The sequence below is a fragment of the Coloeus monedula genome (assembly GCF_965178545.1).
Source record: "Coloeus monedula genome assembly, contig: HAP1_SCAFFOLD_68, whole genome shotgun sequence".
Taxonomy (NCBI): domain Eukaryota; kingdom Metazoa; phylum Chordata; class Aves; order Passeriformes; family Corvidae; genus Coloeus; species Coloeus monedula.
In genome coordinates this window covers 1,156,836-1,184,626 of record NW_028120823.1, presented here as the reverse complement: position 1 = coordinate 1,184,626, position 27,791 = coordinate 1,156,836, and the positions used below count along the sequence as shown (strand labels likewise).

At 48.1% G+C, this 27,791-nt stretch overlaps 1 pseudogene across 1 annotated transcript in view; it reads right to left on the bottom strand.

Annotated features, from left to right (window-relative positions):
• Nucleotides 1-881: 881 nt before the first annotated feature.
• Nucleotides 882-27,791, bottom strand: part of LOC309585557 (epidermal growth factor receptor kinase substrate 8-like protein 2) — a 155,825-nt pseudogene continuing 128,915 nt past the window's right edge. Inside the window, exons 2-11 of the transcript in view lie at nt 16,213-16,287; nt 15,403-15,551; nt 15,131-15,257; nt 14,661-14,776; nt 4,974-5,085; nt 4,100-4,207; nt 3,090-3,237; nt 1,819-2,002; nt 1,280-1,412; nt 882-953 (exon numbers count right to left, since the gene is read on the bottom strand). The product of the transcript in view is annotated as an epidermal growth factor receptor kinase substrate 8-like protein 2 (transcript). The remainder of the gene's footprint in view (nt 954-1,279; nt 1,413-1,818; nt 2,003-3,089; nt 3,238-4,099; nt 4,208-4,973; nt 5,086-14,660; nt 14,777-15,130; nt 15,258-15,402; nt 15,552-16,212; nt 16,288-27,791) is intronic.

Here is a 27,791-nt window from a genome sequence, read left to right as displayed (position 1 = left end):
CTCACCTATTTCCAGATTCAAATCCCTTTGTTTGTCACTCCTCATTTCTAGGCACTGAAAGCTCATTTCAGCTGTTCAGAGATAGCACTAGCTGGTCCATGGATTTAAGGAAGCAGCCAGACTTTGGGAATGTGTGTTGCCATTCTAGCCTTGTCCAACGAGGGGGCACAGGGGGACAGGACAAGGACAGGCAGTTGTCACCGGCCCTGTGCTCGTGGGCTGCAGGGGACACCTGCACTGAGGAGGAAATGGAAATGGAAATAGAAAGGGTTAGGTTGCCCAGAGAGGTCATGACTCACCATTCCTGGAAGTGTCCGAGGCCAGGTTGGACAAGATTTGGAACAACTTGGGCTTGTGACAGGCATTCCTGCCCATGGCAGGGGGGTGGAATGGGATGAGCTTTAATGTCCTTTCCTTAAACCCAAACCATTGCAGGGTTCTAAAGCCTTATTCCTCTGGTCCAGGCTCCAAGCCTTGAGGCTGGCCTCTCTTGTGCTGTGTGCCACGCCTGCTCTGCCAGGGGAGAGTGGGGAGCAGGGGACAGCCCTCGGAGAAAAGCTTTGGGGGTCTTTTTTTGCTTGAAGCCAGCCCTTGTACATCCAGCCCCGTGTGAATCCTGCTCTGATCGCATGCACGGAAAATTTCAGTATAAAATATATAGTTATAAAAAAAATACTTCATGCAAAATTAAAACACCTTTCCCAGTGGGACATGGTCTTATTGTCAACCCTTCCCAACAGTGTTCAAGGAATTGTCACTCTGATGGCAGCTGGACCCCAAGGGGAGCTCTGCTGCATCTGGCCTGGGCCAGGAATCATTGCTTTCATTCCCTTTTTTTCTGCACTACTTAGGGCTAAGAGCTGAAATAAAGCAGAGAGACTTTAATTTGCAGAATCAATCCTTTCCTGGCGGCGCTTCGTGATTTCTTGGAGCTCCGACTCCCCTCTGCTTTTCTGGAATGGAAACAAAACAGGCAGTTTGGATTTGAACTTCAAGCTGCAGTTAAGTGACAGTATTTAATTAATGCTGTAAAAGTAGAGCTAGTTTCAAAGAGATAAGTGATATCAGTAAAAAGCAGATTAATTAGTGGAAACAGGGGGATCTTACAGATTTGCTCAAAAGACACTTCGGAATTTTTACGTGTGTTTTATTGCTGGTGTAGGTTTGGTTGCATTTTTTTCCCCCACAATTGTATTTTTTAAAATGCCTGTTTAATGAGCTATCTGACGCTGCTGGTACAGCCCCCATTCCAGCAGGAATTATCCAGAAAAATGCTTACCTCCAGCTGGTTTTTCTCCACTGTGATCTTGCTGTAGACTCTGTTTCCCTCATCACCGCACACCTTCTTCAGCTCCTCTCTGTTGAGGGAGAAGAGCTGAGCTCCGGTGAGGATGCCCAGGTGTTCCACGGTCCTGGGGAGACACAAAGTAGGGAGGTGACGATTGTGCTGCACGTGGCCTCGTGCCAGAGGTGAGGAGTTGGAGATGGGAGGCCAGGAGCTGCAGTGGGACCATATCACGGGGCCCTGGGGCTGTTCCAAGGTGGCAGCTGCAATTCCAGTAGCATTTCAGGCCTTGGATTTAGTTAGTTAACTGTTTATCTCCAAGAAAATATTTATACCAGAGAAAGGGAGTGACTTTGGGCTCTGAACATTCTGGTTATAGAGCCTGGATTGAACAGGGTTGAAATCTAATTTGCAACACAGGCTCTGTAAGTAAATCCAAGTGGCTTGTCCCAGGTGAGATGGTGCCGGTGGCCTCCCCCGCTCCTTCTCCAGGGAAGGACGAGCATTGCACGTGGCAATAGGGCAAATCTTACTCTTTGCTGAATGACTTGGCCTCCAGCCAGGCTTTGACTTCTTCAGTGCTGGATTCAAAGGTGAGGGGCACGAAAACTTGCTGAGGCTTTTCCACTTTGAAATTCCTGTGGGGAGGCTGAATTTTATTGTTTGTGATCTTCTTTAGCAGCTCGTCGTTCAGCTCATCCGTTTGGTGAATAAGTTCTGTAGAAACAAGTAGGGAATGAAAGCAAGTCTTCAGTCAAAAATGCCATTAAATGTTTGTGAGGAAACTGTAAGGCAAATGGGGATGTGGCTCAACATTCTTATTTAAATTCAGCCCAGAAAAGTGATTCCCATTTTCCTGTGCCCCTGTGTTGCCATTTATTTTGCTCCCATCACCCCTTGGCTGTTGCCTGATGTGGAAGCACAGTTCTGTGAGAATCTACAATTGGAGGTTTGGAATTGAGACCTTTTCAGTCCTCTCTGCTGCTTCTAGTCACTAATTTGCTGATCGCAGAGCTCCAGGTTTTGCTCCGCAACAGAACGGAAGCGGCAGGAAGCACAAACTGGGAATGAGCAACACACTCATGATGGGATGAGCTTGAAGGTCCCTTCCAGCCCAGGGCATCCTGTGCTTCTGTGAAAACTCCAGTGACTCTTCATCCAGTATCGCTTTCCCCATGAAACTCCTGAAGACTGTGGAGAATAACTCAGTGATACGAACAGATTTGTGTCCTTGTATTGTGGGGCTTCCTGTCGTCCCAGAAGGGCTCCTGCTTCCAGGAGTGGACAGGGTGGGATAAGGGGTGAGGTGAGCAGGGCCCCTGATCTCTCTCCTGCTCTGTGAGCCCCACAGCACGTGCAGGGTGAGGGAGTGATGCGGATCTCCTGTTTGGCCGGGAATTCTGTGGAACCACATGAAGGAAGCGGCCAGGCGGGCACTGTGTGTGTGCCGGGAGATGAGCAAAAGGAAGTGAGAGAAAGGGATTGGCCTGAGCTGTTCCTTAGACACACTTAAACATTTTGGAAGAGAAAGGAAACTCTCTCCTTGGGAGGAGGAGGAGGAAGTTAGAACTGGAGGAAGGAGGCATGGGGTGATCACTTATTGCCCTGCTCGGCCCGGGCCGCCCGAGAGCCCCGGCGGTGTCACAAGCCCCAGGGCTGCTCTCTTGGCTCTTGTCCTGCCTGGAATGGCCTCCAGACACAGTGCTGCTCCATTGCTGTGATCAGTAAAAGGTGCAGGGGAGCCCCTTGGGCAGGTCTGGTCCCCCGAGCGCCCAAACCCAGGGGAGCCCAGAGTGGGACACACACGTGCGTTCTTTGGCGTCCTGTGCAGAGTGGCGCGACAACATCTCACTGCCCCACTTATCCCCGGCGTAGCTGGCAGGCAGCTTGTGGGTTGGGCTGGATGGGCCATGGCCCCTGGGGCTCAGGTCTCCTTTGTACCTCTGGTTAGACTGGTTAGAAAGGGAAAGAAAAGTAAGAATTTTTTTTGGTCGTTTTTAATTTTCTTAAGCTTTCTGCCTCACACCCACGGAGGGACAAACTGCCGTGTTCTCCTTGTGCTGATGTGGGGCTGGGGAGACCTCAGGTGGAGCTGCATGGAAGAAGTTAATTTCTGGGAATGAAGAACCCAAAGCAAAGTCTGAAGTTTGCGCAAGGGAATTCCTAGTTGTGCCAAACGTGTTCGATCTCATTGGAAGGCAGAGCCTCACTGCTCCGTAGCTGGGATGTGAAGCGGGACCACTGCCAAGGGCCTGGAGCGGACTGGAAAGTTTTTTGACGTTTTGATTAAACTAGCAGGGATTTATCCAGAAGCCTGCTGGGCCGCCTTAGGCTTTGCCCAAACGCTGCAATACCAAAATGGGGAAGCAATTCCATGCTTCCCTAGGGTGTTTAGAACACTCCAGCTCCACATTTCTGCAGTGCAAGTTGCAGTATTCAGTTAATTCTCACTTAGATGGTGTTTCCATCTGCCTCCACTCCAGTAACGTGTTCCTGGTGCTGAACTGAACTGGCTGAGGGAAGTGTCCATCTTTAATTTAACCCCCAAGAAAAATCTTGATGTGGAAAAATATGGAAAGCAGGAGGCTGGTGCACAAATAGGAAGGATAGGCCTTATTTGGGAAGACGATCGTAGCAAAATGTGAATTTTATCATAGGAGACTCAGGAATCTCCTGGCTTTGTCTGCTTCTGAAGGTCTGTCCTGATTGGTGCATAGTATCCTAAGAAATCAGGGAGGTCTAATGCCAACATTATTCCCAGAGGCAGATTGTGCCCTGCAGCTGATACCAGTCAGGTATTACCTAACTACAGACCTGTTTGAGCTCTTCCAGTTTCACCACATCCAGGATATTGTACGGAACAGAACCGGCCTGCCCACTCCGGTTGAGCAACTTCCACCACTGCTTATTATCTTCCAACACCTGAGAGAGGGACAAAAATAAATCTGCTGTGGGAAAATGGGATTTCAGGCATAAACAACCAGGATATAGCGGGGCCGAACCATCCGAAAGGTGAAGTTGCCAGAAGGACATCACTGAGGCCAGGAGCTCTAATCAGATCTGTTGCTCTCAGATGCAATCCAGGACTGAAACTTCTCCTGGAAAGCATCAGAATGTATCGTAAGGATGAACAGGAGAGCACCTCTGCGTGCTGAAGAACTCATAGTTCCTACATAATGTCCCTGTTTCTCCAGACCTTTTTTTCCTAATGACTGAGTTTCTGATGTCTTTTTGCATTAAAATAAATAATTAAATAAATAAAAAGCCACATTTTGCAGAGAAACCTTTTCCTCAGGTCACAGATCAGTGTCAGCCCAAGTCACGTCCCACCTTGTCCAGCTGCCAACAGTGCTGCAGTAAGAGAAAGGTTATGAGAAAGGTGCTTTTCAGAGAAAACAAATCCTCGTGGAGGAGGAAGTGGTGATAAGGAACCGACCCAGCGGGGGATGAGCAGGGCTCTAGAGCGAGTTGTTGTCCTCCCTCCTCACTGTGGTTAAAATGGGACCGATGTCTTTGAGCTGAGGAAATGACACGACACAGCACAGGCAGCCTGCTCCAGCTTTGGGTTTGAGCAAAGCTTTGTGTCACTGCTGAGATACCACCAGGGAAAATGGAGTTGGTGCTTGTTGCTATCCCGAGCTCTCTCCTGCCCCTGGGGGACACACCTTTTCCAGGAGCGGTCACGTACCTCCAGGATTTCATCCTTCAGCACCGAGAGCTCATTGGCGTTTCGCGCGGTGAAATCGTAGCGGATTTTGGCAAATCTCTTGGGCACAGCCACCCCCTGGGCCTCGAAATTCCTGCAGAAGAGAAGTGTCCTGAAGTTCATTAACCTGAGCTAGACTGTTGGAAGGACTCTGTGTGGAAGCTGGAATTGTATTAGAGGATCATCATAAACTAAAAATATATGTGACAATGTGGCCAGATTGCAATGAATCTAAAGACAGGACAGGGTTGGCTCGAGCTCACAGAGCTGCTGCCTCCAGTGTAAACTAACCGCCTCGTGAAAGCAAATGGTTTTTCACAGACATTATTCAAATAAAAGGGGAAAGGGGAAAAAAAACCCAACCAAGAAAAAAGGAAGGTTCCCATTAGCAAAAAAAGCCTACATGAAAAAGTGAGGTTGTGAGCTATGGCCGAAGGGCCGAGTTTGGTGCTGATTCTCAATCAATTCAGCAAATGACAGTGCATTGATGCAACTGTTTTTTTAGTCAAATTTAGTCCTGATTCTTCACAGTAATTTGCCTCAAGAAAATGAGCCCCATATCCTTTGGTGAGTTCCCTGTTGGCTGAGGCCCAGACCTTCAGGCCGTGACTTCTAAACATACTTGCAGTGAGACTGGCTCCCTCTTAATTGCTTCTTTTTGAAGTATGGTTTGTCACTATCATCCTGCTGAAGATGAACAGGGCTGGTGTCTCATCTTCATATATTCTTCCCCCTCCTCCCCTCTCCTTCTTTTCCCCTTTTTCACCTCTAAATAAATTTCTTAAAGGCGATTTAACCCTGGGATAGTCTAATCCACTTTAGTCCTTCGTGGTCCACCCTCAGATAGATGTGTTGGCACAGAAGAAGTAAGGGTGTTCCTTTAGGATCTGATACTGTAATAAAGGGAAGAGAAAGATGAAACAGGCATTTCATGTTTGTCTGTTTTCTCTCCATGTCATTTCGTGAACATGTACTCACACTTGGCCAAGAGTAGTGCATTCAGACACTGAATATGAGTGTTGAAGAGGGGACTGAGAAGGAAGAAGCTTAGTGTTCTGCAATAGGAATTATGCTTTGGGGATTTTACGAATTGTTTCCCTCTTTTTCACCATCATGCTCTTCTTGCACACTTCCTTGTCTTTTGCTATTGAGCGAAAGTCTGGAGGCTCAGAAAGCCCAAGTTTCATCTGAGAAAGATTTCCTGTGTCAGAGAGAACGGAAGGGATTCTGTTTCCATCCTTTCATGCCAGGAAGGATGAACTGCCTGTATCAGGAGGTGCCGAATTGGTTCTGGGTGCTGCTGTAGCTCACAGAATTGCAAGACCCAGTGCTGCAGGAGTTCAAATAACAGACCGGTGGAAAGGCTCAGGGGCCACAAGCTGTGCTGCATCTCTCATGGACTTGCAAGGAACCTCTCCTTTGGTGTCTGTGCAAGTGCTGGCTGATGTGGGCACTAGGATTGCTCTTTTAATCAGGCAGCTCCAGTACCTTTCAGAAAAGAATTTTCATGGCACATCATGAGCCATTAATCTCTTGACTAACCATAACATTTCCTTACTCCTTGGTTTTACAGCATTACTCAAACACTGACATTTGTCATTTCACCAGCCATCTCCCTTGACCTCTAGCATCAGGCACTTGCAGGGGGAAGGATCTGGTCTCACAAATATTTTCATACTCTGATCTCTGTGATTTATTAACCATGAAGTTTTGCCTTCAGAACTCAAGATGCCATTTCAAATAATTTCGTGTGCAAAAGTCGAGTTATTGGGCAAAAGGGATCCTTGATAGCTGGGCACAAAGGACAGCAGGACTGCTGTTGCTGTTTTCTTTTCAACTACTGTGCTTGCTGTGTGACCTTGAGGAAATAGGTTCATTGCAGCTTTATGGTTCCGTTTTTGCATAGGGAAAATAAGGGCAGTGATAATTGCTTTCAGTTGTAAAACACTTCAAGATTTATGGAATATGAATGATTCTTACTAAGTGAAAAGTGTTGCAAAGCTGGCTTAGTTGCACACTGTGCTAACAAAATCCCGTATCAGCCTATTGACCCCAGCCTGAAACACTCATTAAAGTTTATAGGACATTTTGGTGGATGAGTTGAGGCAGTTGTTCTGCTGGAAATATCATACTGAAAGCACTTTTAAATCCATCATCCGCTTTGACTTTTTTCTCTATTAAAACTAAACACAACTGCTTGCTCTTTCCAGTTTTCTTAGTTTAGTTTTTGATGGGTAAGTACTCACTGTTAACTCAGCTTGTACCCCCATGGCATCTGAGACATTACAGTTCATTCTAGTCATAGCATAAACACACAATAGCTGTTGTACTGAGACAAAAAGAGTTATAAAACATGTAAGATATCCAATGGACTGGTATTAACTATCAAGTTGCATGGTCACTTTTGAATGTCAAATGTTCTTTTTATGGATACTGCATTAATTTAATTTGTGCTTAAACGTTAGCTAGGCTAGACATTGGTGTCTGAAAAGTTTACATATTTTTCCAATGTCAAAATGTGTAAATTTAGTATTAAAGAAACAAAACATATTTACTTGTACTAGAGGAAAAATACTTTCGTAGCAAAGAAATTAACTGAGGTGCTCTTTAGAAATAGGTCTGGCTTGCTTACAGAATTGTTGCTTATGCAGTAAAGCAGATCTACAGATGTTTTCTTTTTTTCTTCCAGATAAAACTTGGATTGTTTGAAAAGTGGGGAGATATTTCACCATAGTACAAAAGAAGATACAGAAGAGGAGAGCAGAATGAGAGCTCTGCAAGTGCCACATGCCTGCAGCCTGCTGTCTTTAGCGATGCTGTTCCTTCCAGTCACTGGAACGTCAAAACAAAATATCCCAAGACTGAAGCTTTCCTATAAAGGTAAACTTTTCAGTAGTTTTTCTGATTCTGGCACTTTGGTTTCGATGTGATACTGCCAGCAGTTCTTTTTGTATTACTAACCAGGAAATACATAATAGAAGCCTTAAAGATGGATGAATTCTGCCTCGGGGCAGTATTAAAATCTGGGTTTTTTGTTGTGTCGGGGCACATGTTTCTGAAGTAGAAATGTCTTTTAAAAGTATTATTTCTGTTTGCTCCAAGAGGATGTTAACAGACTATACATAAATTAGAGGGGAGTGGTCCTTGAAAGGCTCTGAGGTGCATTGGAGACATTCCTGTGTGGCTGGTGCGGATGATGTGACACATGGAGGACATTCACACCTTCCTACAGCATCAGAGAAAGTTGAGAGAGCTGACTCAAGTGTTTCAAGGGGACTGACATTTATTTTTGTAATAATTCTTTTTCTATCACTAAGTGGGTATGTTAAACTCTTCATATGTGGTTTTCTTTCTCCTTGCCTCTTTGGATCACAAAAGCGTGATTCTCTGCAGAATTTCTTAGTCTTGTGTGTAGTTCTTGTTAAGAATGGTACCGTCTGAGGGATTTCAACACAGACATATTTATGTATTAATGGCCAATTTTTTAAAGAAGGTGGATTTCTTTTTGCTTTGCATGTACAGTACACCTCCACAGGCACAGAGATGTGTCACTGACACTTCCTTCTTTAGTGAAAACAAATGCTCTCCAGTTAGTTATGTTTCAGCTATGTCAGCACCTTGCCCTTAGGGGAGCTATTTCTGCTCTGTTTTTCAAACTTATGTCTTCCTATGCATTGCAGAGTTACACTCAGGATGGTGTGATGGGACAGGCTGTAGAGCCTTCATCGGGGCTTATGATATGTTTATCATGAGTTTAACACCCAGAGAAATGTATTGAGTAAGCAGAATGACGTGCTATTTATTTACAAGCTTCTCTTTTGCTAGATTTGCATGCCACTGTGCATGCTATTCCACTGTGTATATAAATGTGTTTGGATGTGTTTGTGCGAGAGAGACAGAGGAAGCAAGATCAAGGGATCTTGACAACATTTTTATAAATTCAGGGAACAGTTGCACTCCCTGAAGCCAATGCATACAGAAACTGAAAGAGCTGACATGAGTTATGAAAGTTAGCAGTAAAACCCTCCTGACATACAGCCGGCCTTCTCACAGCTAGGCCTTTTGAGCTAATTCCCAAAAGCAGCATATACCATATGGCCATGGCATTTACTGTGGATTTGACACTCACGATTAGTGAATTCCTCTCAACTTCAAAAGCAGATAGCCTTTGGCAAAATCCTGATGGATGCCTTTGGCAGGTAAAGAGGGGGAGAAAGAAAAATTATTGAGGTCAACACAGGGGAAAAAAAATGGCTGAAATCTTAGTTTAAAATAGTGGCAGAGACCTGCTGGGAACAGTTGGGAAAATGCCTGAGCTCGTTTAAAAAGACAGTGAGCAGATGATTGATATTTAGGCCCTGACCCAAACTTTTCTTAGCAACTTTATAAACCTTTCAGTTTGGCTTGAGGGATACCGTTTCCTGTCCAAACTTATTCACCTATATCCCTGTAGGGGGGGAAAATCAACAACAGATACAGATGCAAAACAGCACATAAATCTTAGTTTTGAGAGCTGTGATGGAACTGAAAAGTCAGAAGAAAGAGAATTACCAGAATTTATTGTGCCTTGTCTTACTTTCTTGGGGGGTTGGAAGGTGTATATTTTTCCACATGGAACAAGAAATAATTTAATGCTGTTTTTTCACATTTATGTATTGTAAATGATTCCAGTATGGCTTATCATAATTAAACTATATTTTGTGTGTTGACAACAGAATATCAGATGTACTGAATATTTAATATAGTTGTGAGAATTAAGTCCACCTTCCTCCCCCCAAATCTTTCAGACAAAACAATTCCAAGGTTTCTGAGAATAAGATGTAGGAGAAATGAACTGTTTTGCCAGTTCTCATAAAATTGTTAGTCATGTCACTGACAAGTCCTGGCATCTCTGTTCTTTGGAATTCATACTTGAACTCTCATGAAGAGGAGAATACAGGGCTCTTTTCCTTCTTTATGGAAAACAGATGAGAACTGGCCACATCAGGCAGTTCCAAAAACCTGGTCACATGTGTCTTTGAAGGGAAGGTTTCATCTCCTTTCAGGTGCAATGTGCTTATGGCATAGCTCCATCTTCCCAGAAGAGCTGAGCATTTGCTGGGGCAGGAGAGCTGGAAGTAAGCGGGACTTTGCTCTGCAGTTACTGAAGCTTCCGGTTGCATCAATCAGTGGTGGATGGAGGAAGAGGGAGAGGGTAGGGTGGTTAAAGATGTGTCTATAACTGCAGGAGTGCTTCAATAAACCACAGCATGTCAAAGCTCCTTTGTGTTCAAACAGCAATTGAAATTTTAGACCTTCTCTGAATGGCAGTTATAGGTTTCCTTCTTCTCAAGGTTGTCATCTTAACGAATGGGAATCTGTGCAGGAAATGTTAAGATATTCCAGTGAGTGATGTTGGGATCAATGTAAAGTCATACAATGGATTTCCTTTATTGTTTGTCCCAGTCTAAAGATGTGTTCTAAAAAATTGTGCATGTATAAAACTAAAACTACACACAAATCAATTAAAATATGTTGTAGTACAGAATCAAAGTCATATATTTTCCACCTGTGTTAACCGAATACACTATGATCTTTAATCACATATCTCATCCTTTCACATTTTCCCTGATCCATTAGTTGAAAAATTCTCTTATTCACTCAGACTTAACGTTTAGATACTCGTTCATGTCATTACTATCCCAGAAATTGTCACTCCTCTTGTGATGTTTTTAGGGTGCTCTCACTCCATATACCTTACTTATTCTGTGTATCTTAGATACTTCTACAAGATTGAGGTGCTTTTACTATTACAGCTTTAATATTAGGAGAAGGTAACAAACTGTCTTCTAATAGAAGATTATGATCTTTAGAAAACCAGGGGATGATTTTGAGTAATATTCCATATTTTGACTCTCTTTGCCTAGTACTGCTTTCAGTCTAAGACCAACAGTGTGTATTTATCACTCATTTTCATGTAGCTGGAGATAACCTGTGACCTTCATCCAAACTGCAGAACTCCACAAGCACAGAAGTGATATTCAGCTTCCCTAAGCAGCACGTCCTTGTTGTCTGCTGCCTCATTTAACATCCTCATTCCAACCTCTAGAGCAGATGCAGAAGGTTTTCATATACCAGTCTAATTCATTAATGTCATTTTCAGGACAGCATCAGTTCTGTTACTAAAGAATGGAAGGCTCAGTGTCCTAATTCATGTATGTTTAATTCATACAGTGTAGACAGTCTTGTTTCTGTTTGATCTTCTGAGTAATAATTTTTCCTAATTCATTGGGAGGTCCTTCCATAAATATCGTGTGTGTGTCTTTTTAGATTTTACTTCATAGGGAGAAGTAAAGAATAGCCAGACCAGAAGGTTGATTGCCTTCTGAGAAAAAGAAGAAAAAAAAGCAAATTTTTCTCAATTTGTGGCTATCCTAAAATTTTCCTGCCGAAAGAGAGAATCCTAATTGCAAATTTAACCCTATTGATTTGATTTACTTGGCTGCTTTTCATGGACATTTTAGTAAGTGTAGTCTGTGTTCTCAGTGAATGCATTTATATTACAAAAGTGTGCACCCTAGTTTCTTGGCTGGGGGGCATGCCCTAGCCCAGATTTGGACATTGTCACCAGTGACATCCACAAACATCTATCATTCCCGTGTGGGAATGTGGCCATTCCCCAGAGCAAGCCATGCTTACTGTGACAGCGGTGACTTGGTCAGAGGACCAGGAATCCTGCATTGTGACACAGTACAGAGGAATAAGCAGGACTGAAGGCAACGTTTGGCTTTTAAAGCAGGATTTACTTAGCACTGTTAAAAACGACTGTGGTAGTAATTTACATCTAATAAACAAAAGCATTATTCTCAGCTGATTTGTTTTTCTCCATATAGAATGAATTAAGATGCAGTCTCATTCTCACTGAAGTCATGGCAAGAGTTTTTCCACTGAAGTAAATTGAAGCAAGATCAAATTCACGCTCCTCACTTTTTTCATCTTACCTAAATAAACTAAAGACAGGTAGTTCTTTCTCCTCTGCTGAAGGATGACAGTGCTAAATCATCAGCTCCACATGGAAATTAGCCATGTTTAAGGATTGTTTAGTTTCACGCAGTGTTTTGCACACAGGATTTTCTTCCCCCAGAGTGATCTATTCTTAAAACATGGTGAAAAAGCAAACAGAGAACATTTTGGTGCCAGGAATTCTTTTGAAAATTTGACTGGGTGAGTGCATTTCCTTAATGTTCAAAAATTATCCTTTGACCATGCTATTTAACAGTGTCAAGCATTCTGTTCTCTATATTGTTTTTGCTTTAAACCTGTTTCATTTTAGAACTGATGAGATGCTTAACTGTTGCATCAGAGCAGTTAGTTTGTTCAGTTTCAGTACAGCTGGCTTATTTCCATGTCATGCATCATTTAATTATACATATAAAACATAGTTAAAATTGTACAGCTCCATGAGCCTCACTTAAACTGTCTGTGGCACTGCAGTAATCCCAGTACCCTGACAGGGTGTTGCACAGCTGTGACTGGTTGGAATGTGGTAAACTGGTGATGTGTAAGAGAGCCTGGAAATGAGCTTGCATTTTGCAGCTGTGCTCGCTCTACTGGAAGAGGAAGTTAAACCAGAAAAAAACTGCTCTTGTGGCAATATCAGCATCTGTAAATCTGAATGCTTAATGAAAATCAAGGAAAATGTGCTGAGTGAGGAAGTGGTGCTTTTCCCTTGTTTGTCATTTAATTAATTTTTGGTGGTTTGTTATTTCTCAGAAAAATCTATCTCAGATTCCTCTGTGGAAAAACATGAAGTGTTTATGTGAGAGTGAAGATCCTAGTATTGGATGATTGTCTAGATATGCAAAAGACTTTGCCTGTTTTGTCTCAAAAATGCTTTCTGGAGGCAGTGATCATTGACACTTAAAATGTACCCTAGCTTGAAGATGGATGGGCACTGCTGTCCATGTGTATATGCTGTCGACTGAGTATAAACTTGAAGGCATTTATTACATCTTAGTAATGGGAAAAGCAGCAAATTTCTTACAGACATTTTTTTCCTTTTTTAAGCTAGTGAACTTGAAGGTCAGATTCAACTATATGTTGCATTTTCTGTCATATAATTATCATATCTATAATGTCCTGAAGAGCAGCCTCCAGTCAGTGACATCAACAGTTTACACAGCAGTTGAACTAAGAATAACCTTGGAGAACTGACCCATGTCAACCTCTTATGAGTGTAAACTCTAGTTCACAACAGTTTCTGTTTTTTCATGATCACAGAAGGGCCTCAGTTGGATAAAAGAAGAATTGTGTTCAAAAAATACAAAACTATTCTGCTGAATGTTCACTTTACTGTATCTCAGAAGATGAGAGGAAACAAAACTGAAAGAGTAATACTTAATAAAGTATTTTTGCTCCCTTATAAAAAGAAGGACAGGACAACATCAAAAACAGCTTCCCTAGAAGAATGCAGGGAAGATACATGATAAGTGGCATCAACTTGGAAGAGGGATCAAAACTCTTTCTTTGATTGCTTTTACTAATGACATCTGTTTAAGTAAATCCAATTCAGAGCAGTTTCAGAAATCCCAAACTTGTTCTCTTTCTGAGCACTATTTGGAGGGCATGGTCTGCCTGACATCAGTGTCTGTCTAGCAGTGGACATCTGTGGTCACTATGCAGGTGCTCGATTCACATCCTGTTTCCTTTTCCTCCCTCCCCATTTCTGCAGTTCCATTTATAGGTGAGTTCCCCAAAGAAGAGCTGAGGAACATAGGGGATGACTCTTCCGTACTCACAGTCCTTTGGAGATAAATACACAGAGATAGCAGAAAGAGTCAGAATTTCCTTTAATAAACCAGCGCAATATCAGACAGGAAGGGCCAGGAAGTGCTCCAAGAGCTAGAGCATTACACAGACGGGCTGGGAGGGCTGGGAATGTTCAGCCTGGAGAAGAGGAGGCTCTGGAGAGCCCTTAGAGCCTTTTCCAGTGCCTAAAGGCGCCCCAAGAGAGCTGGAGAGGGACTTGAAGAGCCTGGAGTGAAAGGACAAGGAGGAATGGCTTCCCGCTGCCAGAGGGTGGGTTTAGATGGGATATTGGGAAGAAATCCTTCCCTGTGAAGGTGCTGAGGCCCTGGCACAGGTTGCCCAGAGAAGCTGTGGCTGCCCCTGGATCCCTGGCAGTGTCCAAGGCCAGGCTGGACAGAGCTTGAAGCAACCTGGGATAGTGAAAGGTGTCTCTGGCCATGGCAGGGGGTTGGAACGGGATAATCTTTAAGGTCCCTTCCCACCCAATCCCTTCTGTGATTCCATGATTCCAGCGTCTCTACACACATGGAGAGCCAAAGCACAGTGCAGCATCTTTGGCACCTGATCCTTAAGGTCACTTTGCTGGGCTGATGTTGGGAAACAAGACCTATGGATGGACTGATGAAGTCAGTCAATATTTTTGCCTCCTGCAGTGGAAAACACCTGCGATTCCTTTCCTTGCAGAGTTGCTGGGGGTTAAACAGCAGACAGTGCTTATGGGAATAACCCCTCAGCTGATCTTTGTCTTCCCTTGGTGGTTATTAACAGTGGCAGGGAGTTGTCTCCAGGATGCCCAAACGTCCCAGTGTCACTGTACGTGTCCGTGTGCGTTCATGAGGTTCCGAGGCGGGAGCCAAAGCTCCGGGCGTGCGGATCCATCACCTATTTCCATGTGGAGTGATGTTCTGTTTGAAGGCATCCCCGACCTGTGTCTGCTCAGCCGTCTGGCCATGCTTGAGTGAGGAGTTCCAGTAAGGATATCCATTGGCTGAGGAGAGCTGGAAAGGCAGACATGGAGTCAGTGTTACCAGGAAAGGGGAAAGCTGATCGGAGAAAAGGAGAGGGATAGTGGTAGATGAGTCATGGTCTGGCAGATTTTGGTCAAGGTGTTCTCCAGGGAAGCCTGTGTCCCTGGAGCTCAGTTACGCTGTAGGGTGCTGTTGCCTTGGATTGGGAGAGGCTCATTATTGCTGCCCTTTTCCAGCCTCATTTGCTTTCTGTATTTAACTGGGGCAACCAGATCCAACTGAGTTTTGAGCCAACTACTTGTTGCACGCCACCACTACCCCTGCAGCTCCATTTCTCCAGAAAAGGGGGAGGGAGAGTGAAGAGACAGGGACACAGGACTAACCTTCCTCTTGCAAGTGTCCAATGTCTATTTCCCAGGGAGCTCCACGGAAGATTTCTGTGGGTGGTTCCCAGCCGTTGTGGAATTTGGGGATGTAGGTGGGGATGTTCATGTCTCGGGGCCACTCGGCTCTAGGACAGAAAGTGGGAATATGAGGGGACATTCACAAAGAATGTGTCTTTCAGGGCATCCCCTGAAAGAAGAAGCAGGAGCATCAGGGAATCCAAGCATCCCGTCTGCGTGGGGAGCCTGGGGAGATGGCAGCTCTGTCCTTACCTGGATCTGGTCCATGTCTCCCCCAGGGAATCCCAGAGGTTTATCTCTTTGGGTGTCAGGTGTCCTCTCAGGAAATCGGTGGTGTCTTTAGAAAGCAGTGGGCTGAGGACAGACGGGGCCAGCTCAGGGCCACCGCAGCTGTTGATGATCTGGGTCACACACAAACCACACAAAGAGGAGAGAACTTGCAGGAAACGGTCAAAATGTCAAACCAGGGACACACAGATGAGCAGGAATCGAAGACAAAGCTGATCCTTGGATCAGCACAGTCACTGCAAGAAACATCAACCTAAGTCTTTGAAGGAGACTGGACAGTTCAAGGGAACATGAGATTTTTTTGGATTGGAGTCAAAGGAAGAGCTGATCTACAAATGAGCTGTTGTTACAGACGAGTGAAGTGTCAGAAGCTGACACTTCAAAAAATGGAAAGTATCTTGCTATTCCTTTGTGGCTCCTTTTCCAAGTTGGGATTTCTGCTTCCAAGCATTTTCAGTGCAAATACCGAGCTGTATTTGCCTGAAGGTGAGACCAGACAGATTCCCAGGGGGGATTCCAGCTGGCTGCCCCTTTTGTTCACAGTAATGCCTTATTGACCCGGTGGAAGGATTCATATTTGCTGGGGTTCCTGTATTTACTTCAAGCTTCAAACCGGATCAGAGGCCAGGAACAACCGGCATCACTTCTGGAAGTTCCTGAGAAAGCTGTGGCCAGGTATGAGCAGTTTTCCAACCCTGTTGCACAATCTATCTACTTGTAAGTGTGAACTAGAAATAAAAGGAGTTCCCAGTGAGACCTGGGAATAAGATTTACCAGTTCCAGCGGCCCAAAGAGGAAATGCACCAACTCTGAAGCACGGGGGTTTTGGATGTGCTTCCTTAGTTTGGCCTGAAAAGAGAACGTAAACACAGTTTAACCCTAACCTGAGTGTGCCTTCTCTTTTCTGTCACATGGGGCGAGTGTTGTGGACTGATGAGAAGAGTAAGGGATGGAGGAGTAGGAATCATTCATTTTTATTTTGTGTCCATTTCTAATTCCCAGTGAATTTCAGGCGGGGGGGAATACCCTCTCTGTTAAATCAGTGCCTTTAAAGCTAATTTGAACAGACACAGAAGACCTTGGCTTATTTTGAAAGTCCTAGTGAGGAAGGGCCAGGATTGCTGGTGCTTCTGCCTCTTGCAGGGTTGAGAATCCCACTAGTTCCATGGATGAAAACAACAGGATAGGTGTTCTGAGGGTCCCCTGGCAAACTGCTGACAAGGGAAAGTCTCCACCAAGGTCTTGCCTGGGGCACCCGGAGCTGCCCTGGCCACTGAAAGGCTCCAAATCCAGTGGTATTTGAGGTGAGCTGTGGCAGAATGGAGGAGCAAACACTTGGGATTGATTTACTGCAAGAACTGGGTTTCAGTAACAGCAATCAGCTGAGCTGTGGTGAGAAACCTCTCCAGTTTGTGCTCCCATTCAGCTCCTTCTCCTGTCCTGGACTCCTGGCACTGTTGCCATGGGAGACAGGCTCCCCGCTCCTACCGAAATGCAAAGCATTTGAAATGCCGGAGATGAAACATTAATGTGGAGTGGGAAACAACTGCTGGCAGCAGGGTGACCCAATGAACGGGCACTTCCCAGGGACTCGGCAGCCCCATGGTGAGGAACGTGGCAGGACCCCACCACAGTGTCCCAGCTCTGCTGCGTGCTCCACCCTGGGCTCTTGCCAGGAGATCAGCTGCTCCTTCTGATCCTGAGCAGGCACAAATTAGCCATATTTGCTTCTCAAAGAAAAGGCTGGAGCTTGGTATCCTGCTTTAAGGTTGTTTACAGTCTCTTGGTTTTCCTTATTAATGACTGCCCAGGAAGGAGCTTGTAGGATGTGTTCGCTGGACAAGTTTGGTCACAACTGACAGAATTCCTGCTGCAGTGGTGAGGCAGGGACTGAGCCTGGTTCACTGTCCCCAGAGCTCGGGTAGTACAGGACAGTCAGGCCAGTAAAGCCCCTGCTCAGGGCTGGGAACGAGATCCTGGCCAGCTTTCCCTCTCTGCCCCTCTCTGCAGTCCTGCTGGCCTATGTCATGCCCTGGGGCCACTCTGCCGTTGCTCAAATGGCCAAAATCCACTCATCCAGGAGTGGGAAAGGGAGGGAGGGCACAGGAATTCATCTTAGGTGGTGAGGCCTGGAAATTTTCAAGGCAACAAATTGATCTTTGGATAATTACAGCAGAGCAGAGAACACGGTGCCATGGGCTCTGGCAGGGCTGTGCTCAGCTCTTTGTTCTCTCCCAGGTCCAAAAGTGTGACCAGTTCCAGCAGCAGCAGCAGCAGTGACAGCTCAGCCAGCGACTCCTCTGACAGCCAGGACTCCTCTACCTCCTCCGAGGACAGTGACAGTGAGGACAGCTCCTCCTCTGTTGAGAGTCTTTCTGAAGAATGGCTAAAAAGCAAAGGTCATGATAACACAGCAGGCTTAGTAAAGATGCAGACACTGAGTCCTTGAGCAAGAGGTTGCATAGATAACAGAATGTGCATTCAGATAAGTAAGAAGACAGAAACCATATGGAAGAGGAAGATAAGACCACCGTGTTTGCAGATCCCACGGAATAGCTCCCACCAATGAGGAGCTCGACTTTTGCAATATGTATGAGCTAATTAAAGGTACTATAAGTAAGTGTAGTTTTGAAAAATAAATCGAGACTTGCTGAACATGATGCCTTGAGTGCTTGTCTCCCGCGACTCCACCCAACACTCCTCCTCCTCCCCCTCCTCCTCCTCCAGCAGCTCTTCCTCCTCCTCCGACTTCGACTCGGATCCGAGCTCCTCCAGCAGCAGCAGCAGCAGCAGCAGCTCTGAGGATGAGCCCCCAAAGAAGAAGAAGAAGAAATAGCTGGGGAGCTGCAGGACTGGTGTGGAGTGGGGGACAAGCCCCTCCCAGGGGCTGGAGCACACGGCTGCCAAACATTCAATGGTCAACATTTCTACTGCTCACACTTTCCAAGTGTTTTGCCTAGTTGTTCCTAGGACATGGAAGGTATTAAATGGCTTCCTGAGACGTACTGAGAGAGTATTTTTGTGCTTTATCCTTTTATGGAAGATTTTACTTTTTTAGTTCCAAGAAAAATTAAAAAAAAATCTATCATCAGATTCGTTTCCATGAGCTGAAGTCCAGTAACCTGGATGCTTACATGCTGGAAAGCAAAAGCTTTTTATTGCAGGTTATGTTGTGCATCGTGTGCTGTTCCTCTGTTAATGACAGCTTCACTTCCATTGAGAAAATCCTCTCCAACTGTTAAAAGCAGAAGTTTTTCAGCGCTGCTGTGGAGCTGTGGCATAGTTGAAGCTGAATGCACAACGTGTCCCACACAGAGCCTCCCATCTCATCAGCTGGTGCCAAATGGATTCTGTGCTGCTGAGCTTGTGTTCCAATGGCTTTTCCTGATGCTTCCAGGTCCAGTCTTAAGTGCACCATCCAGCTGAGCTGTGTTGGTTTGTTACTGATCAGTGGAGTGCTTGTCCTGCCCGCAGGCTCTGGGCTTTTCACTCCCCTGTGGCCTTGGCTCGTGCGTTGGAAGTGTTTGCTGAGACACAGAGTGTTGGTGGTGGGAAGCAGCAGCTCAGTGACTTGGGGCTGCTGCTGCTTTAGGAGTTTCATCTTTGTGCCTTTTTTTTGTCAATTCGGTGTGCCCCAGTGAGACAAGGGCTGCAGTGGGTGTTCTGCAGAGCTCCAGCTCAATATTGCCACGCAGCAAAAGCAGAGAAATAATAACAGCCACAACTGGGCACTGTTCTCACTGGATGCTCAGTAAAAAAGAGACTCCTTGAAATAAAGGGCTCAAAGGAAAGTGTTTCCCTTTGCATGTGTGAAATGCAGGATTGCCGAGTGACAGTCTGCAGAAATTCAGTCATTCTTTGTTTGTGGGAACTGCCCTGTAGAAGGAAGTGAATGCAAAAGCCCCACAAGCCCTACAAAAGCAGATGCAGACAGGCTGCAGAGCAGGGATTGCTGGATGCAGAGTGGGAACTCGTTGTTCTTCTGGTGCATTGAAGCAGTTGCCATTAGGATTTTATTTGGTGATGCAGTCTCCTGAATTTCTTCTTGTCGGAGTGCCCTTTGTGGGGAGGGGGCATCACTTGTGGAAGAATTCTCAAGTATCTTGGTTTAGGTAGAATACAGTAACTAAAGTATTTTTAATAATTTTTATGGAAAAAGTAGTGCGTAGACTTCCTTTGGAATAAACTGTACTTCTTTAAATGTTTGTGCGTGTGTGTCTGTGAGCACTCCTGTGTTTTACAGAACACGCTGCAGACTGTAAATAAAACTACCAGAAAGGTGTTGAAGTCTTGTGGACTGAATGTACCATTTAATGGGAAAGGGAATAAATTATTAAGCAGCAGTTGCTAAGTGGATGCTTCCTGCAAATATCTGAAATCTTTGTGGTGTTTGTGTGCAGGTTTCAGCTGGAGTTGCCCTGGCATTGCCTCCCAGAGGGGCAGGATTGCTCCCCAGGAAGTTCTCCAGCCAGAAGTCCCTCTGGATCCAGATTATTTTTAAAAAAAAGTTTAGTTTGTCTTGGCTTTTTCTTTTTTCCCTGCCCTTTCTGGTTTGTCTCTCCCTGTTCTTCTTTTACAGAGGAACCCCTCCCCAGCCCGGCCAGAGCCGCAGCCTCCTTCATGTGCCGCTGCCTCACTCGCTGCTGCTGGTGCTGGCTCAGGAATGTGCTCAAAGCCCGGCTAAGCAGGAATTGTTCCGGGCCTGCTCTGTTGAATCGCTGCCGCCGCGAGCAAAGCTGCCCCTGCTCCTTGAGGGGAGCGCTCGCTGCAGCCCGGCAGGAAAAGAGCCCAGGAAAAGCCGCGCCCTTTGCAGGAGAAGCGCTGGGAGCAGAGGGGAGAGCGGGAAAAGGCAGCGAGAGCAGCTGGGCGGGCGGGGCGGCATCAGCGCTGATCCCTCCGCGGGCAGGAGCGCATCACAAATAGTCCCTCCGGCGGATCACTCCGCGGGCGGGCGCCATCACCGCTAATACAAGTATTTATAAATTCAAAAGAACTCATTAACACAGAAGAAAGCAAGTATGCTTCATGCTGGGTGGGAAACATAGGGTCTAAGGGATAAGAATTTTAAAGTTGTTGATTTTTTTTTTTTTTTTTATTTTATGAGAGAACTACATATCCCATGGCACCCACAGAGTTCAGGACGGGTAGAGAGGATGAAACAAACTTTAAAGAGAACCTTAACTGAATTAATAATTGAAACTCAAATGTCATGGGGTATGTAGTTCTCTCATAAAATTAAAAAAAATTAATATAAAATAAACAACTTTAAAATTCTTATTTTATTATTATTCCATGTTCTTCTCCCCCTCCTGGATGAGGAATAGGGGTCGGTATTTGCGGCTGTGCACTGTAAGGAAATAAACGAGGAGTGGCTGAACCTGCCATCGCAGGTGGCTGTGATCTGGCCACTGGAGGAGAGGGTGCAGTGGATCTGGGTAGGGTACTGCCAGCATGCGGGATGGGTGAGGGGTGGGGACCCAGTGCTGCAACCTCTGGAGGCAGATAATCTGCACGTTCTCTGAGTCGGAAATAAAGGTGACGAACAAAGTCATCCGAAAGCTGAAAGCGACGGTGGAAAAATGAGGGATCAGATGCCTGTTGTGGATTTCGAAGCTGTGAAGAAGGCATATGAGAAGTTGGAGTTGTATTGGTTGTTGTAAAAAAAGGAGATGAAGCTTGGGAAGATAGAGGAATGCTTTCTGAAGCTGTGCTGGTCACTATATCCTTCTCACTGAAGTGTTGAGCAGGCATTTGAGGATGAAAAAGTCCCATAAAATCAGCTGAATGTCCCTGAGAAGTTCGAGAAGAATGTGCATGAAATGGAATGTCTCGATGCGAGACGTCACTATTAATAACACGTGCTTGGTCCTGTTGTGATGGAAGAGGTGTCCACGTATAGTTGAGAAAGTCCTCTTTCTGTTCTGGAGATAAAATCGTATTTGTTTCGCTGAAATGGCACGGGAAACATGGTTCAGCATCGTGTGATTGTTGTGATAATCCTCTGAGTGGTGTTATCAGAGTGATGATAGGGGGTACATGCCGTGGTGACACGGCAGCTGTTGAAATGTCTCTGCTGTGTGTCCACGGCTGTGGCTGCGGTGCAGACGGGGGCTGTGTGGACACAGAGCTGGTAGGAGGTGTAGCTGCCGAAAGCTCCTAGGATGGAACTGCAGTAGCCGAACGAATTGCACTGCTGGCTGGAGGTGCTGTGCTTATCGGTCGTATCGGCGTGGCAGCTGAAGCGTCCGTGTGTGGCTGGAGGTGCCGGGCAGCGGGGCCGTGGCTGGGCTGGAAGCGGGGCCGGGGCTGGGTTGGAAGCGGGGCCGGGGCTGGGTTGGAAGCGGGGCCGGGGCTGGGCTGGAAGCGGGGCCGGGGCTGGGCTGGACGCGGGAGCGGGGCTGGGCTGGAAGCGGAGGCGGGGCTGGAAGCGGGGCCGGGGCTGGGCTGGAAGCGGGAGCGGGGCGGGGCTGGAAGCGGGGCCGGGGCTGGGCTGGAAGCGGGAGCGGGGCGGGGCTGGAAGCGGGGCCGGGGCTGGGCTGGCAGCGGGGCCGGGGCTGGGCTGGAAGCGGGGCCGGGGCTGGGCTGGCAGCGGGGCCGGGGCTGGGCTGGAAGCGGGGCCGGGGCTGGGTTGGAAGCGGGGCCGGGGCTGGCAGCGGGGCCGGGGCTGGGCTGGCAGCGGGGGCGGGGCTGGCAGCGGGGCCGGGGCTGGGCTGGAAGCGGGGCCGGGGCTGGGCTGGCAGCGGGGCCGGGGCGGGGCTGGAAGCGGGGCCGGGGCTGGGCTGGCAGCGGGGGCGGGGCTGGAAGCGGGGCCGGGGCTGGGCTGGAAGCGGGGCCGGGGCTGGAAGCGGGGCCGGGGCTGGGCTGGCAGCGGGGCCGGGGCTGGGCTGGAAGCGGGGCCGGGGCTGGGCTGGCAGCGGGGCCGGGGCGGGGCTGGAAGCGGGGCCGGGGCTGGGTTGGAAGCGGGGCCGGGGCTGGCCTGGCAGCGGGGCCGGGGCTGGGCTGGCAGCGGGGCCGGGGCTGGGCTGGAAGCGGGGCCGGGGCTGACGTCCCGGGCAGGGCCGGGGCCGGGCCAGGAGCGGCTCGAGCCGCGAGCGGCGTTGCCGGGGTAACCGGCACTGAGGAGGGGCGGCCGATGCCGCGCCGCGCAGGCGTGGAAGCGAGGGCTCCCGAAGGCGGAAGTAAGGCCGGGATGGAAGCGGCGGGAGTGATGACGTCAGCAGCAGGCGCCGCCGTTCAAACGCGGAAGCGGCCGCGAACCCGGGCCGCGTGGGGATAGCGGGAGGGCCCGATGGAAGCTCCGGGACCGCCCCTGGCCGCGCGCATGGCTCATCTGATGGGAGGACCCCAGGCTCGGGAGGTAGGGACCTGCCTCTGCCTTGCGCCGTAACACATGGATCGGGCGAGATGGAAACCGAGAAATATTCTCGGCACTCTCGGTTCCTACACTCAGGTGTATTCCTGGTTCCTGACATTCCTTTAAAACTACCGAATTCTTCTCTCAGGTCCCTGGCAAATGGGGCTTTGCAGCCTGGGGGAGTTCTTGCAGAACGGGGTCTAGTGAAGCGCTCTGCAGGAGTAGTTGTGCACCTGAGCGGTCATTAATTGTCTCCTCTAATGAGGGAAACGTGATTAAACTCCCGGTGCTGTGCTGCTGTTGTGTGTCGGCCTCGAGGTGTGAGACAGTCCCTGTGTCACACTGGAGTTGCTTAGTGGCTGGACTGGGACTGGGACAGGTCTTGTTGGTCAGGAACAAAAGGGAAAATTTATCTTTTGGCTTGCTTAATATCTTGGCTTTATTAATGTATCAATGTCAATTGTTGTCATTTGCTGCCTCCTGCACAGTGTGTTTGCAGCTCTGTGTGAGAGCAGACTCTCCCCTGTTGGGGAGTGAGACAATCCTGGAATATCCTGAGCTGGAAGGGACCCACAGGGATCACCCAGTCCCACCCCCGTCCCTGCCCAGACCCCCCAACAGCCCCAGCCTGGGCATCCCTGGCAGCGCTGTCCAAACGCTCCTGGAGCTCTGGCAGCCTCGGGGCCGTGCCCATTCCCTGGGGAGCCTGGGCAGTGCCCAGCAGCCTCTGGGGGAAGAGCCTTTCCCTGATCTCAGCGTGAGCCTGCCCTGGCCCAGCTCCAGCTGCTCCCTGGGTCCTGTCTGTGTCCCAGGGAGCGGAGATCAGAGCTGTAGGCCCCGATGTGTTCTGACCTCACACTTCTCTACCAGAACAAACCCAGTGCCCTCAGCAGCTCTTTCATGGTCCTTCCACACCCTTCCCCATCCCCATGTCCCTTCTTTGGATGCTGTCAGCTTTGTATCTTTTGTATACTGTGGCGCCCAAAAGTGCCCCCAGGACTCCAGTACAGTTTAACAGCAATGAAAGAAAACAGTAGGTTTCAACTTTGATCTCAAAAGCTGTCTCAGGCCCCTGATACTGCCTCGAAATGTCTTTGCAGTTCTTGCTTTATGACTTGTGTCAAACACGGAGAGAGTGAGACTGAGCCCCTGGGGTCAGGTTCTGTGTGAGAAGCCACACAGCAAGCCAGAAATCTTTGCTCCAGATCACCAGAAATTTACAGTATTGAGGGCGGAAATACTGAGAGTTGAGTCTTGGGAGCTGAGCCAGGAAAGCAGCACCTCTGCCATGGGCAGATTTGGCACGTGGAGAGAGCTCGAGCAGCTTGCAAGAGGTCCCAGCAATGTGTGTGTGGAGCTGGGAGGAGCATGAGTTGCAGTGTCGTGTTTGGAGTCCCCCTGGGTGAGGATGTAGGAATAGACTGGAGTTTTTGGTGACTGAGGTTTCTTTTCTGTGGCAATAATTGTTCTTGGCCACATCATTTTGGTTTGTTACTCGCCTGTGGTTTGTTCTACAGGCCTGTTTCCTTTCTCTCCTACTATGGTGTCTCAGTTATCTTCAGCAGAGGCTCAGCAATAACTAAACTTGAGCTTAGATACTTAAACTTCAGTTCAGAGTAGATACATGGAAGAAATCCTTCCGTGTGAGGGTGGGCAGGCCCTGGCACAGGGTGCCCAGAGAGCTGTGGCTGCCCCTGGATCCCTGGCAGTGTCCAAGGCCAGGCTGGACACTGGGGCTTGGAGCAGCCTGGGACAGTGGAAGGTGTCCCTGCCCTTGGCAGGGGTGGCACTGGATGGGCTTTAAGGTCCCTTCCCACCAAGGCCTCGTCTTCCTTTGCCTTCAGTGTCTGCCTCAGAGTTTGTACCCAAACCAAAGTGAGGTTGGTGTCACCTTCTCTAAACTGGGAGAACAGATCACTCCAAGCTGTGGGGAGATGGAGAGGCTGTAGGATGGAGAGGGTGCAGCCCTGCAGACGCCGAGCTGTGGGGTTGCTGCTTTCAACAGCCTCGTTGTTGCTGCGGACACAGCTCAAGGTGGGTCTGAGAGAGACAAACTCTGCTTTTGGGGGTTTGTGTTGATGAGGAGGGGAGGGGAGGTCGCTGCTCTGCTTCTTGTAACTGCTGTGGCAGAGCCAGGAGCCCAAGGCAGGACAAGGGCAAAGCAAACCTCTCCGAGCTCTTGGGTTCTCTTCATTCCCAGATATTCTGATTCCTGCCCAAGTCCAAGTTCATTGTGCTGTGCAGGATGCAAGTTTAATCAGGTTTTAGTGCTGGTTTAGCTGAGTGTTTCTAGGGCTTGAGGATGAAGCCAAATGCTCTGCACTGAAAAAGTGATGGATGTTCAGCACGAGATTCTCTTCAGGAACTGGCACGAAAAGTGGTTGCCGAAGCTGAGGGAGGAGCAATTCACAGCTTGGCTGGAAGAGGGAGAAGTGCTCACTGCTGGTCTGTCACTTCATCCTCATGAGTGAGTCTGGGAGCTCCCGAGATTGGCCAGGCTGCAATTTCAGATAGTTTAGATGGGCTGGCCTTGAAAAAATCATATTTTGGTGCCTGGAGCAAAAGCTGAAGGTGGCAGGAAGTGGCAGCAGTGGCAGGGAACTGAAGTGACACCACCCTGAGCTCAGAACTAATTTTGGTTGTGACCTTGAGCAGTCCCTGGGCCACACCAGAGCTTTTTGTGTCACCTGCTTTGGGAGGTTCTTCCTTGCCCGTGGAGAAGTTGGGTCTGGCACAGGTCTGCTGTGGAGCACCTGTGCCACCACCTTTAAAGAGCCACCCTGGAGGTGTCAGTGAGCCCCTCAGTGCCTGCCCAGCCTAGAGCAGGGCTGGGAGGACAGGGGGCTCAGGGAGTGCTCATTCCTGGTGGTGTTGGAGCTCTGAGCCCAGCCCTGAGCTGGGTTTGTGGCTCTGAGGGCATGGGGAGTGTCCGGAGCAGGCCTGGCCTGGGCAGAGTAGGAACTCCTGGAGTAACTCCTGAGTAAGCCACACCTTCCACGTGAGAGGGAGGCACTCCCAGAGTCAGGCGCTGTCTCCTCAGAGGTGCTTTGGGGTTTAATTCTGTTCTCACAGTGACTCCTCTCACCTGGGAACCCCGTGGTTACCTACAGAGGGTCTGAGGCCTTAGGGATGTAAATATGGACAGGAGGGGTTGGAATCTGCCTATCAGGGAATCTTCCCCTTGCCCAGAGGAGAGTGTGCAGAACTCTTCTGTGTGATGATAATGTTTTCATACTTTAGGTGTGAAAATAAAAAATGGGAGAAATCTCGTTTTTCTGGCAGCACGCAAAGAACTTTCTTCTGTGTCACCACTAAAACTCTGTGAGGGGATGAATACCTGGGAATCTGAAAGAGACATAGCTGGAAAGCATCAATATGAATGGATTTTTCTGCTTCTTTTTGCACTTGAAAGAAAGGTGAAAGTTACAGGCTGAGTCAAGCTTTTACCCTTTATTTCAATCAATTCAGTTATTGCTAAATATGGCTACACACAGGTAGCCCAGGTGACAGAGCTGCCTCCAGCTGCTCCTTGGCCCCAGTGTCCCACGCGGGATGCTTGAGTTATCCACTGAGAGCCCCCTTGAGACTGGAGCACAGGTAAATCTGCCTGTCTGAAGGGCAGGATTGTGTCCTAAGTCCCTCCTCATTCCTTTCTTTCCTCAGGCCCCACCATTGTGGCTTGGGTGGCAGTGGCACATTGGAAAGGCCTGGGGGTGCCAGCTGGGGTGAGAGCTCGGGGTGCCAGCCCAGGCTCCACCAGCACTTGGCCCACACTGGGGCACAAATTGAGAGATGAACTCTTGGAAGCTTGTCCTGAGGAGGATGAGTGGTACCTGCTGGCGAAATTCGGTGCTTTTGCAGAGCTGTGATAAACCCCAAAGTCTTAGACTGCCAACCTACAGCCTCTGCACCGTCACATTCCCCAGTTGCATTTTGTATTGGAATTTTACCTGCTCCCACCTGCGTCCTCCTGCTGGCAGTGCCAGCAGCCCACGTGCTGCCTCTCCTGAGAGCAAGTTCCTGCCTGTTTCCTCTCCCAGCCCCAGCTCTTGCTTCCCTCTGGCAGAGGCAGCTTTAGGTGCAATATCCTGATGTTTCTGCAAGTGGGTTTTGGAATAAACCTACACACGGGATGTTCATGGGTTGCTGCTATGGATTCTGTGAAAGGTGATCAGGAAAAGCAAGTTCAGAGTTACTCAGGGGATTCTCTGATTCCTGCCCATCTCACGGAGCTGCTCAGGGTGAAACTACTACTCCCATGCTTTTTATTTTGCTCCTCTTAGTGCTGGTTTTTCCCCAGGTAAGTCAGTGCTGGAGCAGCCCTTGTGGGTTTATCTGTGATGAGCAGTGGTTGTGTCTGCACACGGAGATAGCAGATTCCAGCTGTAGTGAGTGTGCAAACGTCGGTGCTTTGTGCCTTAGTGCACAGCCACATTTGTCAGCTGACAGGGCTGATGCGATGAGAAAACCTCGCACTCTCCAATAACCTGAGCACAGGCACTTCCTGCGTTGTTACATTTAACCAAAGCTCTGATAAAAAAATACTACATTAATTTTTCTAATGGAGACCAGATTCCGCATTATCATCATTTACGTTTTTGGATAGTCTTTGATTGACTCTGGTGGGAAGGGAGGTGAATCAGTATCTTGTACTTTAGGGAAAGATCTAGGGGAGAATTGAATTGTACTTCCTTGGAATTCACATCACCCGCCCTTAGTCGGAGATGTTGATCTTGAGAACAACAAGCAGAGAACAGCCCAGGAAGGGCTGAACGTGACAAAACAGTGCAGAGCATACAGAAATCCTCTTTGCTGTGTTCATCATTCTGTCTTCATCTTGGATTGTTTCCACCCTTCTCCTCCACCTGGAAGTCACAAGCATCCTGCAGTGGCAGGTACTCTGGGTTCTTCTGCCAGGAGTAGTCTAAGAACAGCTTTTGCTGGGAGCGGCTCTGACCTTGCTGAAATCACTGCTGAAACCTCCCCTGACTCTTGCAGT